The 18,384-nt window shown below is 35.5% G+C and overlaps 1 pseudogene; it reads left to right on the forward strand.

Annotated features, from left to right (window-relative positions):
• The window catches only part of LOC137658939 (chaperone protein DnaJ-like), a 155,477-nt pseudogene that overhangs the window by 13,207 nt on the left and 123,886 nt on the right, over positions 1 to 18,384 (forward strand).

Here is an 18,384-nt window from a genome sequence, read left to right on the forward strand (position 1 = left end):
GGGAGCGTATAGGTCTATCTGCTTGCCCTGCTTGATAGGGCAATGCCAAAGTCCCTTGTCTCTGCCATTCATGAGTGGCCTTTAAACCTTTACTGCTTTGAAGCAAAGGAACATTTCAGCATCGCTTTATGTAATGTGTATGAAATTAATCCTATTGTTGTATTAGTGGTCAGTAACATAACAGAGTTGGCGCTACTTTAGTGAAAAATCAAAGCAGTGGTCGGTTTCATTGGCAAGTTGTCAGTTCCTTCAGTATTATCAAAATGGGGTGTAACGAACACTGCGCATTTGTGTTGTTTTCCTATGATTAGAACTGTGATTTTCGACCTTCAGACATTTGTCGAAATACTCGGGAAGCCTCATTCCTTCTAAAACTAGTTTGTTGATTGATTTGCATAACATTATCTTGTTTAAACCTCGCACCGTGCTTATTGCTTATATTTTACAACAGATAATGGCACCCGTTTAAGCCTTTCCTTATTAGTAGAATAAAGACATTAATCATTTATGATAATGATAAACATATTAGTGCTTTTTAAGTCTTATAGCTGGTGACGGAGAAGCTAGTTGATTTGTCTACATAGGAATAAAGAACATATAATAAATAAGCTGTTTTTTCAGTAATTAAAATTATAAAAAGGATAAAGACTAAGCTTTTTTTCAATGATTGAAAAAATAATTCCTTCTCGAAGAAATTAAAGTTTAAGCCCTTGCATTCACATTGAATATATTACGTAAACTTAATTGCATTCGGCGTGCATATAAAATCGTGCAATGTACGATATTGCAGTGCATTAGTCGAGACAACTCGGAGTATTATATGCCTTCCACTTTTTACAAAGCAAAAAGTTCTGATGAAGATTGTTATTAAATATTTTTTATACTTTTGTATGTAAGAAGGATTTGAAGATTCAATTTTTTTCATAGAAAATATAAATATAAAATGTTGATAGAAAATCATTACTTTTCTGCTTCTTTTTCTTGCTCTCTTTTCTGTTTCCTCTGTCGTAAAATGCCATGTAGTGATTGATTTTGAGGATGATATAATGGTGCTATTTTTAATAATGTTATATAATTGTACCTGATTATTTTTAATCTTCTTACATGTTCGTTCTTAATTATTTTTAATCTTCTTACATGTTTGTACTTAATTATTTTTTTTTATCTTTTTACATATTCTTACGTATTTGTTTTTAAATCTTACATATTCGTACGTAATTATTTTTTTTTTCTTTTTACATATTCGTACGTACTTGCTTTTTAAATCATATACATCTGTACATAATTATTTTCTTAATATTTACATAATTATTTTTTTAATCTTCTTACACATTTGTTGTAGTCTTCTTACATGTTCGTAAGTACTTATTTTTTAATCTTCTTACGTAATCGTACATTCGTATCTTTTTATTCTGCTTACATATTCGTACGTACTTATTTTTTTTTATCTTCTTACATATTCACACTTTATTACTTTTTTATGTAATCTTCTTACACATACGTAGTTAATCGTTTTTACTCTTTGATTTTGACGAGTTTATACCATTGGTTGCTGTCGTTTCACGTTTAAAATTGGTATATCTAAACCTATCTAAAACTCTCTGTACCAGAATCAATATTACCAACCTTTCATTTCCCTTGGATATTGTGTAATCGCATGTTAGGTATCTTCGATAAGAGAGCAAAGGGTTATTTGTAACTTTACAAGGGAAGTCCCTGGTCCACTGCTATCTCACGCTACGTTTATTGTCTTTTGCCGTGATAGCTAACACATGGAAAGGGTTTTACCACTTTTCCTTCCCACGCAAATGCTCGTCTAGTTAGTATGTTAGCTCTCAATGCCGTAACGAGCAAATGACCTGGTGCAAATTATGTGTATGTTCCCTTACATTAGAATGCTAAGGTGGATTATTGAAGTATTGTTTGAAAGATTGGAAAATGATGAATAAGTAGAATGGCAGGTGTGGTAAAGATTACCGAGCTGATAAGAGTGTCACGACTGAGATGGTGTGGTGCCCGATGTGGTAACGTCCCTGCCTGCTGAACGCCAGACTGAGGTTCGAGTCCCGCTCAAACTTGTCAGTTCCTTTGGTTGCTACAACCTCACCATCCTTATGGACTAAGGATGGGGGTGTTTGGGGAAGCCTCTAGGTCTATCTGCTGAGTCATCAGCAGCCGTTGTCTGGCCCTCCTTGGTCCCAGTTTGGATGGAGAGGAGGCTTGGGTGCTGATCATATAGTATATTTGGTCAGTCTTTAGAGCATTGGCCTGCTTGATAGGGCAATATCCCTGTCCCTTGCATCTGCCATTCAATGAGAGGCCTTTAAACCTCTAAACGTGTTAAGGATGGATGGTGGAGAGAGAGTGAGGAGGGCTTGGGAGGAACCTGTGGGGGGAGAAGATCGAAAGGGAGGCAGAGAATTCAATGGCGAGATAAGGTGAAGGACGATATAGAGATAAGAGGTTTAGTGGAAGAGGATGCCTTTGATAGAAGTCTTTGGAGAGGGCGCATGAGGCAACCGACCCCTTAATGTATGGATAACGTTGGGGAAGAAGTAGTTCCCTTACATGTATTCAGGCAATAAGAAAATCGTATAAGATACTTGGCTTATGTCAAGTAGTGTTTTTATGCGTCTTCTAATGCCACATCTCATCGTGCGTCAGTGGTTTTCCTTTCATATATTTGTATGTTTGTGTTTCTATTTTATTTGTTTTTCAGTTGGTTATTATTTTTCCTTCTTGCCTTTTCCTTTAGATTTTTTTTTCTGGTAATTTTCACGACAAAGATGTTTGCTTCACAATGTATGTCATTATTACATTCAATTACTGTATATTCTTCCCTTATTTCCTACTAGATATACCCATGATTTTCCTTTATATAGACTTACCACAATAACTGGCTTCCCTTATTATTTTGCCCTTTATCTGTAATTGCTTCAAAGTTATCTTTCCTTTTCTAGAATATCATAGAGAAGTAATTTTTTCGTGATTTCAGTACGTGACATGTGTTTTTCATGATTTTTTTTTTCTTATAAATATCTCATCGTCACTTAATGGCGCAGTTTTTTTTTTTTCCCTCCTGTTGGGAAGCCGTTTGAGACACAACTGAAACGGTTAGAAAATCATAAAAAAATTGTATTGATTATTAGAATAGTTACATACGTTACTTACATTATACCGATGATGATTGCTTGTAGTTTATCCCATCCAAAACTGTTTTTTCTTTTTTTTTTTTTGACATATCGGATTTTAGCGGAACCGATTATAGTCTGTTTATTTTCTATTATTCGAACAGTAAACTTGTTGATGGGGAAGGGAGTTCTTTAAAAGTGATGGAATGTTTATATTATTATTAATAATTGTTAAGCCACAACCCTAATTGGAAAAGCAGGATGCTATAAGCCCAGGGACTCCAACAGGGAAGTTAGCCTACTGAGGAAAGGAAACAAGGAAAAATAAAATATTTCAAGAACAGTAAAAACATTGAAATAAATATTTCCTATATAAACTGTAAAAACTTTAACAAAATAGCAGGAAAAGAAATAAGATAGAATAGTGTGCCCGAGTGTACTCTCAAGCAAGAGAACTCTAACACAAAACAGTGGAAGACCATGGTAAAGAAGCTATGGCACTGCACAAGACTAGAGAACAATGGTTTGATTTTGGAGTGTCCTTCTAGAAGAGCGGCTTACTATAGCTAAAGAGTCTCTTCTACCCTTACCGAGAGGAAAGTAACCACTAAACAATTACATTACAGTAGTTAACCCCTTGGATGAAGAAGAATTGTTTGGTAATCTCAGTGTTGTCAGGTGTATGAGGAAAGAGGAGAATATGTAAAAAATAGGTCAGACTATTCCGTGTATGTGTAGGCAAAGGGAAAATGAGCAGTAACCAGAGAGAAGGATCAATGTAATACTGTCTAGCCAATCAAAGGACCCCATAATCCTCTAGTGGTACAGTAGTATCTCAACGGTTGGCTGGTGCCCTGGCCAACCTACTACCTATAATATAGGATTGAAGTCCTGTTTTTCACTTCTATGTTTTAACCCTAAAAGTAAAATTGTAAACAAATACTACAAGTCCTATATTTTTTTTTTTTTTTTTTTTTTTTTTTTTTTGCCAGTTTTCAAATGTTATTTATTATTCGTATAAAGTCTTTAGTGGGTTTGTTGAAGACATTTCCATCAGGGAAGTAATAATAAGCTTTTTTTCATGTTTTTTAGTTTTATATTTCCCATATTTATACCAGCTGAAGTACAAAAGACCATCGTCATTCATTTAATTAAAATTATAAACAGACATTTCAATGGTGTTGTATGAATTGCTTATTTAATGTTCTTGGTTATATCTTGATCGCATTATGTTCGTTTTAAGTGCTTCACTATACTTAACCGTTTGTTATATATCCATTTTATTTTTCATTCTTATAGAAATTTTTGTTTGATTATATTTTTTTCTCTTGTAAATACATTTTTTTTCATTTAAAAGCTCTACGACAACCTTAAATTACCGTCACATAGGTTCAGATTAATAGTATTTGTATTAGTCATATTTAGTGCTGTTTTATCATCTTTGCTTCCTCAAGTTTTTATTACAAATGTTTCTTTTTCTAATTCTCTTTGTTTAAAATTTTCCCTTTCATATCTTAATTTATTAATATTACTTTTTCTTTTCTAATTATTCCTTGTCGTTTGTAAACATCTTAGTATTTACCCCTGGTTTTTAGATCAGTGATATATCTTAAAGACAACTTTATAAGCAGTATTTATGGAACTCCTGATGACAGGAGGTCAACAGAACTGGGAATCTGTCTTACTAAAAGTGATGGAAGAAGGTGTTGTTTTTGTAACAATAAATCTATATAAGTTCTTTGAGCTTAGAACTGCTTTATGTTCCTTCGTTGATAAAATGGTAGTTTTTAGAGTTACGTTTTCTTTTAAAAATTTTTATTTGATTTTGTATTGTTTTTAACCTTTTTTTGGAATACAGGATTTTGAGAAATTAGTTTACTTCTCTTATAGTTTCCACATTTCCTTTCCTCACTGGGCTATTTTCCCTGTTGGAGCCCTAGGGCTTATAGCATTCTGCTTTTCCAACTAGGGCTGTAGCTTAGCAATTGATAATAATAATAATAATAATAATGATAATAATAATAATAATACCAAAAGAAAAAGTCCTATCCTTTATTGATGCAGTAAATAGTTGAGCTTAGAATAGAAAGGGGTACAGTGTATATCAAATAATATTTTACCTTTTTCCGTTGTTTTTATTTCTGGAATCCAGCTGCGATTCATGAATAATGTATCTACGGTTAACCGTATGAAAATCTCTACCTGCCTTAGAGTTACCCGTATATTGGATGAACGTCACATTTAAAATGTGGGAATCCTCTTGTTCATATTTCATTCACCATTGTTTTCCAATTTTGCCCTAAGTACTAGGGATAACATTTAGTTTCTTTATTTATTATGAACTCGTGATGGATGACTCGTATGTCCCTTGTAAATTTATCATTACTTTTACTGTCTCCTATTTTGTAATGGCTATTTTTCTATTTAGTACTGAACAGATGTTGTGATTTTGTAGTACTACTAATTTCAACTAGGCTCTTTTAAAACTTTCAAAATTTAAGGGCGTATTTTTTTCGCCAAATTCAGGATAACAGTCTTCTACATTCAGCCAATTTGTCTTCCAGGGAGCTACCGTCATATATAGCAGTAGCATCGCAATATTATTATTATTATTATTTTTATTATTTGCTAAGCTACAACCCTAATTGGAAAAGCAGGATGCTATAAGCCAGAGGGCTCCAACAGAAAAATAGCCCAGTGAGAAAAGGAAATAAGGAAAAACTACAAGAGAAGTTTAAGAACAAAAATGACATTAGAATAAATCTTTCATACATAAACTATAAAAAAATTGAAACTAACAAGAGGATAAAAACTTCAAAATAACAAGAGGAAAAGAAACAAGATAGAATAGTGTGCCCGAGTGTACCCTGAAGCAAGAGAACTTTAACCCAAGACAGTGGAAGACCATGGTACAGAGGCTATGGCACTACTCAAGACTAGAGAACTATGGTTTGATTTTGGAGTGTCCTTCTCCTAGAAGACCTGCTTTCCATAGCTGAAGAGTCTCTTCTACCTTTACCAAGAGGAAAGTAACCACTGAACAATTTCAATGCAGTAGGTAACCTCTTGAGAGAAGAAGAATTGTTTGGTAATTTCAAAGTTGTCTTGTCAAGTGTATGAAGAAAGAGGAGAATGTGTAAAGAATAGGCCAGACTATTCTTTGTATGTATCGGTAAAAATTAACTGAGCTGTAACCAGAAAGGGATCCAATGTAGTACTGTCCGGCCAGTCAAAAGACCCAATAATTCTCTAGCGGTAGTATCTCAATGGGGGTCTGGTGTCTTGGCTAACATACTACCTTCAACAAAGCTAATAATAATAATAATAATAATAATAATAATAATCTGATGTTCATGGAAGACATCAACCTGTATGGTAAGAACATCAAGGAAAAAGATACCTTGATCCCGACTGTAAGGATTGTATCTGGGGACATCAGGATGGAGTTGGAATAGAAAAATGTACCTTAGTCAACATACAAAAGGGCAAAGTAACAGAGTCTGAAGGGATAAAACTACCAGATAGGAGCAACATCAAACACATAGATAAAGACGGGATATAAATACCTGGTAATAATGGAAGGAGGGGATATAAAACACTAAGAGATGAAGGACACAATCAGGAAAGTATATACGCAGACTCAAGGCTATACTCAAGTCAAAACTCAATACCGGAAATATGATAAAAGCCTTAATCACATGGGCAGTGCCAGTAATCAGATACAGCGCAGGAATAGTTGAATGGACGGAGGCAGAACTTCGCAGCATAGACCAGAAAACTAGGAAACATATGACAACACACAAAGAACTACACCCAAGAGCAAATACAGACAGACTATACATAACACGAAAGTAAGGAGGGAGAGGACCACTAAGTATATTGGTGTGCTACTGTCTTAAGCACACATTTGAGTATGAGTTGTTTCAGATGTATTTAAATGGTTTACTGAATACATCTTAATGGTTTTTAAGTTTTATTGTGAATAAACAACTGAGTTAAACATCTCCATCACTGGAGGAAGCTGTGTTGGTCCACATGACCAATTCTGGTGAAGTTTAGATATGAACTGAACAAATTACCGATATCCCAAATATCGTATACTTGCTTTAATTTAGCTAAGTGACGGAATCGGAAGACACCTGCATCCGGTGACGTCACAAACTTTCACACGAAGAGACAATGTGTTGACATTAAGAAAGAATGGCAACTTAGCAGTATACATCCTGCTTACAATTTGAATGACTACAGCAAATCTCACGGTTAGCTCTTCCAACCAACATGACATATTACGTCATTTGTTTTAAACATGTAATATTACTATTCTAACTATTACATTAGCTCGGCCAGCTATCTCAATTTTTTTTTTTTTTACAAAAATTTAACAACAAGCCGAAACATGGTTACTAGGTGTGACTGGACATACGTATTATTCTTTGTTTAACATTAGCTATATCCAACTGAGGACGAATGTCCAAATAGGCACATCAAAAAATAATAACAATAATGCATACAAAAAAGATATTACCAAAGCAAAAAGAAAAATGCATGATAAAACCAAGATCATATATATGGTACATTGCTAGCAAATGATTACATGGTACCAAAAAACAAAATAAATTCTGACTTACAAATGATTCGGTAACTTGATAAAGAATAATTGTTACCTTTGTCAGAAAAAAGATACTCAATTTTTAGTGCACAAATACGAATTCCTGGTACGTACACGTACCACGGTTTCGTACATATATATATATATATATATATTTATATATAGGGCTGATACATTTTATTAGATGCCCATAGATTCTGTTATATATCTTATATTTTTTTTTTCTCTTTTCTTTTTTAACATTCCGGCTTATATATTTTTATTAGATGCCGAGAGAAAAAAATTATTTATATCCTTTTTTATTTTATTTATTTTTTTAAATGTTATTTTAAATGTATTTTTAACAATGCAAATGTAGAGAATTTCTTTAATTACATATTACTAGCGTACTAATCAGCTTTTCATACAAACATCTTCCTGACAAATTACTCCCTTAGCGAATGAGGTGGCCACTCATACAGCTTTGAACTGGATCAAGTAGGGGGTATTGTCAGGGCTATTCAACTCGTTCCTTTGTAGCTGCTTGCTGTGCCGTAACCTACGCCAAACAAGGATGTTCACGGCGATAAAAATTATCACCGTTACAAACCAACTAGCCAGTAATATAGGGTGAAGAATCTCTTTGTAAGTCGGTGACAGGTGGTCCTTTTCGGTAAGTTTCATCAACCGCTTTGCCACACTTCCGTTGTAGGGGAGAGGAAGTGCGGGCATTGTAGAGGTCCACGTGAAGTTCGCGAAGTAAGCTCGTTCTCTGATGATTGTCCGTAGACCAGTCACCATGGAATTCGGGGAAGTCCCGATACAGCCATCTGCTGCGACGAAGATGTGATTGAAGGATGTGGATCCGTCAGGGCATGATACATTGAAGCCGTCCTTGTCGTATCGTATCCACGAGCCATTATTTAGTCTGCAATTGAATTCTTTATTGTCAAAGGGATAAAGCTTATCCAGACAATTTTCACTTGTATGGGAGAGAGCACCGTCTAGCACTATACCTAACTCGCATGAATCCATCAAGTTTTTACGGAATTCAAATGAGTCAGCTGTACATATTTTTCTATCCATTGCGTCTGAACAGTGAGTTAATTGATTTAAGTCTTTAATGACCGTATATGTTTCCTTGTCTGGGGAAATCAATACGTGTCCTGTCAAACTGGATATTACTGGATTTGAGTGATTCGTCATGAAAGTCGGAAATGGTGATATCCTGTAAGATTGCCAGGCATCAGAAGAATCAAAGGGAATTGTAATCCTAATCTTGTTATTATCTACGTTTACTGTAATTAGGCTGTAATAAAATTCTAACCTATGTTCGTCTAACAAAGGAACATAGCCTAGTTTATCCCTTCCGTTCTCCAGAACTAATTTTAAGTAACGTATAGGCAACAAATGGGGCGACAATACACCTTTAGTTGCTAACGTGATAGCTTCTACATAATCCTTAGATTTCTCAATGAAATGTGCAATTCTGTTATGTATGTGATCTATCTTTGAATCATAATACGTTAATGTTGCTAACAAATCCTGTACTTCCATAATTTGAACGATATTATCTGAATGTTCATTTAACAAATCCATAATTTTATTGATTGAAGCTAACTGATCCCTTAGTTCTGACATAATCAATTCATCTTTATGAGTCAAGAACTCAATTTTCTTATTTTGATTACTAATTTTAAGACGATTGGAAAGTCCTAAACCTAAACTTGCAACAGACCCAAAGATGCTTAATGCAGCATAAATGAATGGATTCCGTCTTTCTTTATGTTCGTGTCCTACAGTCCACATCAAAAGGTCATAAGCCAAAGATCCTGTCTCTCCAGTCTTATTTTTCAAGTCATCAGATAGCATCTCTGCAACTTTTAATGTTGATCCAAGCAAACTCTTAGTAGTCAAATGAAAATGTCTCCTATGCAACTCATCCAATGATGCAGAAAACCTTGAAATGGCGGATCTTAAGCTAGTGACATCATTCTCTTGAAGAAAAATTGCTTGCATATGCACTTCGACAATTACGTTGGTTGATGTAATAAAAATGTCTTCTTGTCTTTCAACTATATTGCCATATTTAAAATATATATTCTTAGTCTTAGAACTCATCCCATACGAAAAAAATGTCTGAGCGAACAATATCACTCCCAACAACAAAAAATTCATCTTGGAAACCTGTAACGAGAAAAAATATATGTAATTACTCCTGTATTAAAAAGAAAACTTTTAGTCACAAAATAAAATTTTTCCTCACTTCTTTTCCTCTCTTTTCTTTTTAATTTCTTATGTGAGACAATGGTACTATTCTCTCATCCGTGGGTTGGGCTACGTTTTGAATTCTAAACCTATTGGCCGTTAATGTTTCCAAAATGTTAAATGGGCCTTCAAACTTAGGTGTTAGTTTATAGTTGAGCCCTTTTCTGACATTGATTTGAATATAGATGTTATCACCCACGGTATATGTTTTAGTTGGTTTCGCTATTTTATCATGATTCCTTTTCATTATGATTTGTGATTCTTCTAAATTCTTTCGAAGGATATCATATCGACTTATACTTGCATTTATACATTCTTTTAAAGGATTTGATAGATTAGTTATAGGCGTTAATACATGGAAAGGTGTTCTAACTGGGGTACCATACAATGCTTCATGCGGTGACATTTTAATTGATATATGATATGAATGATTCAGAGTACTCAGTGCCGCCGGTATTGCAATATCCCAGTTGGGGTCTGATCCCCCCAGTGTTACCCTCAATATATTTAATATCTTCCTATTTGCTCTTTCCACTAGCCCATTCGACTCTGGGTGATATATCATGGTATTGATCTTCTTTATGTTGAGGAATTCACACAATGAGGTAAGAAAGTGATTATTAAATTCACCACCCGAGTCTGAGATTATCATGTGTGGAATTCCATGTTTACAAATGTAACACTCGTAAAACTTCCTAGCGCATTCAATCGCAGTTTTAGTTTTAAGCGCTATTAGTTCTGTATATCGAGTTAAAGCATCTATAATTACTAAGAGGTGCTTATTTCCTCTGTCTGACTCTTAAAATCCTGTTAACAAATCTAAATGTATTCTTTCAAAGGGTTGATTGGGAACAGGATAAGCTCCTAGGCTGACAGGTGTTTTCGTATGCCCTTTGTTTTCCTGACATGTGCGACAATTAGCTATGTGTCTTTTTATATCTGTAAGCATTGTATGCCAATAAAACAATGATTTGGCTTTCTGTGACATTAATGAGAACCCAGGGTGTCCATGTAATGGATTTGAATGCAACCAATTCAGGACAGTGGAAACAAGTGAGTTTGGTACTACTACCTGGTCGTTAGTTACATGTGGTGTATTGCGGGTTTTCCTTGTCACAGTCCTACACAGAATATTATCTTTGATTACATAATTCTGCTGCTTATACTTTATATATTCCTTTTCTTTATGATTGCCTTTCAAAGCATTTATAATTGTTTCTATTTTCTGATCTTTTCTTTGCTCAGTCTGTAACAACTCAGCACTCCAGCCTAAATCTTCTTGTTCAGATATTGTTTTTACAATAGGCATGGATGTTGATATATCTATTAATTCAGCTAAAGACTCCGTACAAGATGACACGGGGTTGCGTGATAATGCATCCGCAATGATATTTGCTTTCCCAGGTAAATACCCGATTCTTGCGCCAAAATCTTGAATGATTAAATGCTACCGAGTTCGTTTAGGGCTGTGATTGAAGCCTTTAAAGAACTCTGTTAGTGGTTTATGGTCAGTAAGAACCTTAACGGGATAACCGTAAATTATGAACTTAAAATGCACTAGCGAATTAACAATAGCTAGTCCTTCCTTGTCTATTACTGCATACTTACTTTCGGAAGTTCTCAATTTTCGAGAATAGAAAGCTATCGGGAAAAACTGTTTATCATATTGCTGAAGCAATACCCCTCCTACTCCTAAGTCTGAGGCGTCTGTTGCAATGAAGAATTCCTTACCGAAGTCAGGAAATTTTAAGATAGGAGAACTACACAGTTCATCTTTCAAAGTATTAAACGCCTGTTGATGTTGCTCAGACCATATGAAATCTACGCCCTTCTTCGTAAGATCAGTTAAAGGAGCGGCTATTATTGAATAGTTGCGTATAAAACGCCTGTAATATCCACTACAACCCAGAAATTGCTGTATTCCCTTGACATTAGTAGGTATGGGAAAATTACGTATAGCCGACACCTTATCATGGACTACTTTAAGACCTTGGCTTGACACCATGAAACCCAAATATATTAATTCTGTTTTGAAAAATTCACACTTACTAATCTTTACCCTTAAGTTATGTTGTCTTAATCTCTGTAGTACTAGTTCTAACTTACGTAGATGTTCTTCTAAGGTGTTGGAAAAGATTACAAGATTATCCATATAGGCATGCAATATATCCCCTAACAAGTCTCCAAACACTATGTTAATCATTCTTGTAAATGTTATAGGAGCACAACGTAAACCAAAAGGCATCCGTAAAAATTCATAATGTCCCCTGGCTGTGCTGAAGGCTGTGTATGGGATACTATCTTCTTCTAATGATATCTGGTGAAAGCCTTTAAGTAAGTCCAAACTGGTAAAATATTTATTCTGACCTAATAAAGACAAAATATCGTCAGTACATGGCACTGGGAATCGATCAGGGATCGTTTCCTCGTTTAGACGACGAAAGTCGACGCAGATACGCCATGTTCGATCTTTTTTCGGTACAACTATTAAAGGAAAATTATAAGGGCTATTTGATTTTCTAATGACTCCTTCCTCTAACATTTTACCTACTTCATCATTTATTTCATTCTGGAATTTCATAGGGAGTCTGTACGAGGGTACATATATAATTTTCTGTTTGTCTTTTAACCTTATTTGATGCTCGATCACATCTGTTTTTCCTAAGGATCCATCCGTAGTGGAAAAGACATCTGTATATTTATTTAAAAGTTCAAAAATTTTCTGCTGAATTTCTTCGTCTTGAATGTCCTTACTGATTTTATTTTTAATAGATCATAAAAGGGATTCATCCGCAACTGATTGAGAGTGATTGATTTCAGCAACGGTAAGAATACGATGTTTATAAACTTCTACATCCAAGATATGTTGATTTTTGTGAATTACTAAAGTGTTATTTAAATGATTACAGACTTCGATATTACATTGCTGATGTGAGCCTACTGTATAAATAGCTTGTGTGACAGACAATCCGTTGGTTTTCAAAGTATCGGAAAGGATTAATATTTCAGATCCCGGTAGTGTTTTCTTTATTTGCACTATTAAATTCGAAGGTATGTTTGGTTCGATATATTGCGTGCAAGATGATATTACGGGTGAACGAGAATTCTGCTGGGTCGCGTATATTATTTCTTTATTAGTGAGACAAGTTATTGGTTCTTCAACGTACGTTACGGTTACATTTGTCGTCTCCTTTTTATCCAAAACTGACTTTAAAGTATTAGAAGACTTATAGAATTTCCCTTTGATATACACGCCGTGCTTTGCAGGAGCTAAGATAATGTTTTGATTTCCCATAGATGGGTATCCTATAATTACAGCTGGATACATTAATGTTTTTCACAACAACAAATGTATCGGCAAACGTGCGATTACCGACTCTGAACTGAATATGAGTTATGCCTATGACGTTCAATTCATTATTTCCTATACCTGAAAGTCTGATTCCTGATTTTTCAATCGGAAAGTTCGAAAACAACAAATGATGCGTCTTCAAATCCATAATATTACGTGGACGACCAGAGTCAAAAAATAACGTAAAGGATTTGTGTTCTAAATTTACAGCATATAAGGTTGGCCGTAACTCATTTTGGCTTATTACTGTATGAATTCGTTGCAAATCTACGGGAGCATGCACTGTTTTACTTAATTCGGCCGTGTGTTTCATAGGAAAATCTATTGTCTCACAATTATCTGATAAAACATTAAATTGATTATTCAATACTATTGATGTTGACATAAATGACCTTGACCCAACATCACTCTCTTCCCCTCTAGAGTTAACTATGTGGTATTTGCTTTGCTCTGCACATTCTGAAAATTAGGCTGACTTTGCGAGGTCTGGTTTGACGGCCCAGGCTCAGCGATATTTGAAGAAGTGTTTGTTTGTTTCGGACTCTGAACTGCATTGACATTTTGTTGTTTCTTCTTATTGTTAAAATGAGGATTTTTCTTTTTATTTCCATATGGAACTGACTGTGGAATTGACTGTGTATTTCTAGGATATTGTTGTGTCTTACGCGCGTAACATTGACTATAAGAATGTGATCCTGTGTTGTGAACTGAACAAAATTTCGTTCTACAGTCTACGCTTATGTGACCTTGACGTTTGCAGTTGTAACACGTCACTCCCGCTACTGGATTGTTAATTACGTTCACTGTTTGTGGTTTTGTTTCATTCTTAGCAAAAACTTGAGTTAACACGGGATCGAGATCTAGACACTTGGACATGTGTTTCTTTATCTGTTTATAGACATCCAATTCCGTACTTGCAGGCATTAACTTCTTATCAAAGCACCGCACTAAAGCTTCAGGCAACATAAGTGTCATGCAAGTTAAATACATTAATCGTAAAAAATCTTTCACGGAGATATTATCGTTAGTAACCCAAGTGGAATTACCTAAAATGTCCTGATATTCGTTAAGCCTATCAGCTATGAGAGCTGCTCTCTCAACAACATTAAGCCGATTCATAGTGGCTTGATTAAGTGTATTTCGTAACGTTAACACTACATCCAAAGCTTCCTCACCCCCATAGATCGCGCGTAACCTAACTTTGAAATCATCCCAAGTAACTGCTTCCTGAAATGAAACACCTCTTAAATACGCACTCGCATCCCCCTTAGAAAAATCTATAAAACTTTTAGCTTCTTGTAATTGTACAAAAGGATCTACGATTTGTTTGGCATTTAAATGGGCATCAACGGATGAAATCCATGACTCCACATTTTGTGGCAAGAACCCGTTGACACGGCCTTGAAAAGGAAGGATTGCTGACCTGGCATTTACAAGCGTCACAATTGGAGGAGGATTAGCCTGGCCTACACCACTAGGTCCAGGGGTAGGGCTGACAGGAGGAGCCATGACTGCTGTATTTTTTTTTTTTCTATCTCTTTGACCCCTTTCAATCCTATCAAAATATCTATATGAGTACAGACGCCCACTGCGTAAACGCATATGTATAATAAAATTCCCCCAACAATGTTACTAATCCCAATACATTTCCCCCCAAGAGTTTATGAAAGAAAAAGGAATTAGCACAAAGAAAGAAAAATTCTAAATGAGAATTCGGAGTTTCTTATAACAAAGTTTAGGAATTCACTCACCCCAGTAATAATTGACTAACGACTTGTGATAACTACACTTCACTGCCCAAACTGAAATGAATACAAAATCTCTGTACTTAGCTTTATATGAAGTCGACTCGTCGTCTCTCTCTCTCTCTCTCTTGATGTTTTGTTAGCGATGTCTCGTTCTAGTTTCTTGTTGAATGTAGTTCTTCCTGGATATGTTTTGCAATTGTTGAACGCCAGTCCTTGGGTTTCCTAGGATGTTGATTGAAGATTCAATTTGTATACTAACATATGTTGGTGTTAGCATTTCCGTTGGACTTGGTCAAAATTGTAGATTCTTGTAGATAGTTTTGAGTTCTTGAAGATCTTTATCAGGTATTACAGTTTTTATTTTGAAGTCTTGAAGATCATTCTCTGGTTTTACAGCTATTTATTTTGAAGTCTTGAAGATATTTCTCTAATTCTTAGAGTTTAATCGCTGTCTTAGAGTTTAACCGCTGCCACCATTTATTGGTGTGCTACTGTCTTAAGCACACATTTGAGTATGAGTTGTTTTCAGATGTATTTAAATGGTTTACTGAATACATCTTAATGGTTTTTAAGTTTTATTGTGAATAAACAACTGAGTTAAACATCTCCATCACTGGAGGAAGCTGTGTTGGTCCACATGACCAATTCTGGTGAAGTTTAGATATGAACTGAACAAATTACCGATATCCCAAATATCGTATACTTGCTTTAATTTAGCTAAGTGACGGAATCGGAAGACACCTGCATCCGGTGACGTCACAAACTTTCACACGAAGAGACAATGTGTTGACATTAAGAAAGAATGGCAACTTAGCAGTATACATCCTGCTTACAATTTGAATGACTACAGCAAATCTCACGGTTAGCTCTTCCAACCAACATGACATATTACGTCATTTGTTTTAAACATGTAATATTACTATTCTAACTATTACAAGTATAGAGAACCGAGTCAACATCGAGAATTCTGGGGCAATATCTGAAAACCAGTGAAGACAAGTGGCTCAAGAGTGCATGGGAAGAAGGACTGATAAAACTAGACGAAGACCCAGAAATATACAGAGACAGGAGAATAACAAACAGAACACAGGACTGGCACAACAAACCAATGAACGGACAATACATGAGACAGACTAAAGAACTAGCCAGCGATGACACGTGGCGATTGGCTACTAAGGGGAGAGCTCAAGAAGGAAACTGAAGGAATGATAACAGCGCCACAAGATCAGGCCCTAAGAACCAGATATGTTCAAAGAACGATAGACGGAAATAACATCTCTCCCATATGTAGGAATTGCAATACGAAAAATGAAACCATAAACCACATAACAAGCGAATGTCCGGCACTTGCACAGAACCAGTACAAAAAGAGGCATGATTCCGTGGCAAAAGCCCTCCACTGGAGCCTGTGCAAGAAACATCAGCTACGTAGCAGTGATAAGTGGTACGAGCACCAACCCGAGGAAGTGATAGAAAACTATCAGGCAAAGATCCTCTGGGACTAAGGTATCAAAACAGATACGGTGATACGTACAAATAAACTAGACGTAATGTTGTTTGACAAAATCAAGAAGAAAGTATCACTCATTGATGTCGTAGTACCATGGGACTTCAGAGTTGAAGAGAAAGAGAATGAAAAATGGATAAGTATCAAGGCCTAAAAATAGAAATAAGGATATGGTATATGCCAGTGGAAATTGTACCCATAATCATAGGAGCACTAGGCACGATCCCAAGATATCTGCCTTACCTTATTGCCCTATTCTATGTTTGGGTTCCCCCGGGTTCCTCAGTATGAGGCACCTCGTATATCCACCAGAGAGTTGCTAATCCATCTTCCGGTGTATTTTGCATCTTCCTGTCTTGGATGGTATGGGATGCATCTTAGGTATTTATCGAGCTTATTCTTAAACACATCTACGCTCACTCCTGCTATGTTTCTTAGATGAGCTGGCAGCGCATTAAATAGTCTCTGCATTATCGATGATGGTGCGTTGTGGATTAATGTCCTGTGTGCCTTCCTTAGTCTTCCTGGTATAGTTTTGGCCACTATTAATCTACCTCGGCTTGCTCTTTCTGAAAATGTATTTAGAAAAACTAGAACCTGATGTAGCTCGAGGTCTCATGCAGAAGAGTGTGATCCTAGGAACGGCGCACATAATATGAAAAGTGATGGATTCCTAAGGAGGCAGGATGCAACCTGGAACCCTACACTATAGATACCACCCAGTCGAAAGGCTGTGATAGAGAAAAAAATAATGATAATAATAATTTCTTTCTTTGACCTTCATCTTCATAGTGAATGTAAAGATGTGGACGTTTTATGCGCGGTCATTCAAACGTGATTCCCGATTCGAATCCCTGGTGAAGATGCAGTAAGAAAGTTTAAAGGCTCCTGATGAGCGGCAGAGACATTATTAGCATTATTACTAGCCAAGCTAAAACCCTAGTTGGAAATGCAAGATGCTATAAGCCCAAGGGCTCCAACAAGGAAAAATAGCCCAGTGAGGAAAGGAAGCAAGGAAATAAATAAACGATATAAGAAGTAATGAAAAAATTAAAATAAAATATTTATATAATCGTTAACATTAAACAGATAATTGATAAATAGACTATAAAAAGACTTGTCAGCGTGTTCAACGTCAAGACATTTGCTGCAAGTTTGAACATTTGAAGTTCTCCTGATTCAACTACCCGATTAGGAAGATCATTCCACAACTTGGTCACAGTTCCAGGTTGATTGGCGATCTGTCAACCGAAGTGGTAGGAAAGTAGTGTATTGTATACATAATAAAAAGGTACGAAATTTAATACGAGAAATTAGTGAATATGTACGAAATTTAGTGCGAAGGATTTGGGAAAATGTACGAAGTTGAATACGAACAATTCATGAGAATGTTTCGAAATTTAATACGAAGGATTCGCCTCACCTTATTGGTACCGATCATTGCTTATTCTCCAATAGATATACCCTAATTACTTGAAAAAAAATTATTAGATGAATGGGTTATGATACAAATGTTTTTGCTATATAAAGTTAACATATAAGATGCCATAGGGCTTTTGATAAAAAACAAAAAATAGATAATTGCTGAGATGATACTGGGCGAAAATGTAGTGACTCCCATATTACTTACAAGATTTTTTTGTTGAATGTGGCGTGAAGAGACAAAACCTGATGAATGGGAGCTAGGAGTGTTGGGGAAAATGGCAAAATGGGAGATCTGAATGATTGCAATAATTACAAAGGCATCATACTTAAGTCAGTTGTCCTGAAAATATATAGAATGCTCGTTC

Source organism: Palaemon carinicauda, chromosome 19 (genome assembly GCF_036898095.1).
Source record: "Palaemon carinicauda isolate YSFRI2023 chromosome 19, ASM3689809v2, whole genome shotgun sequence".
Lineage (NCBI taxonomy): Eukaryota > Metazoa > Arthropoda > Malacostraca > Decapoda > Palaemonidae > Palaemon > Palaemon carinicauda.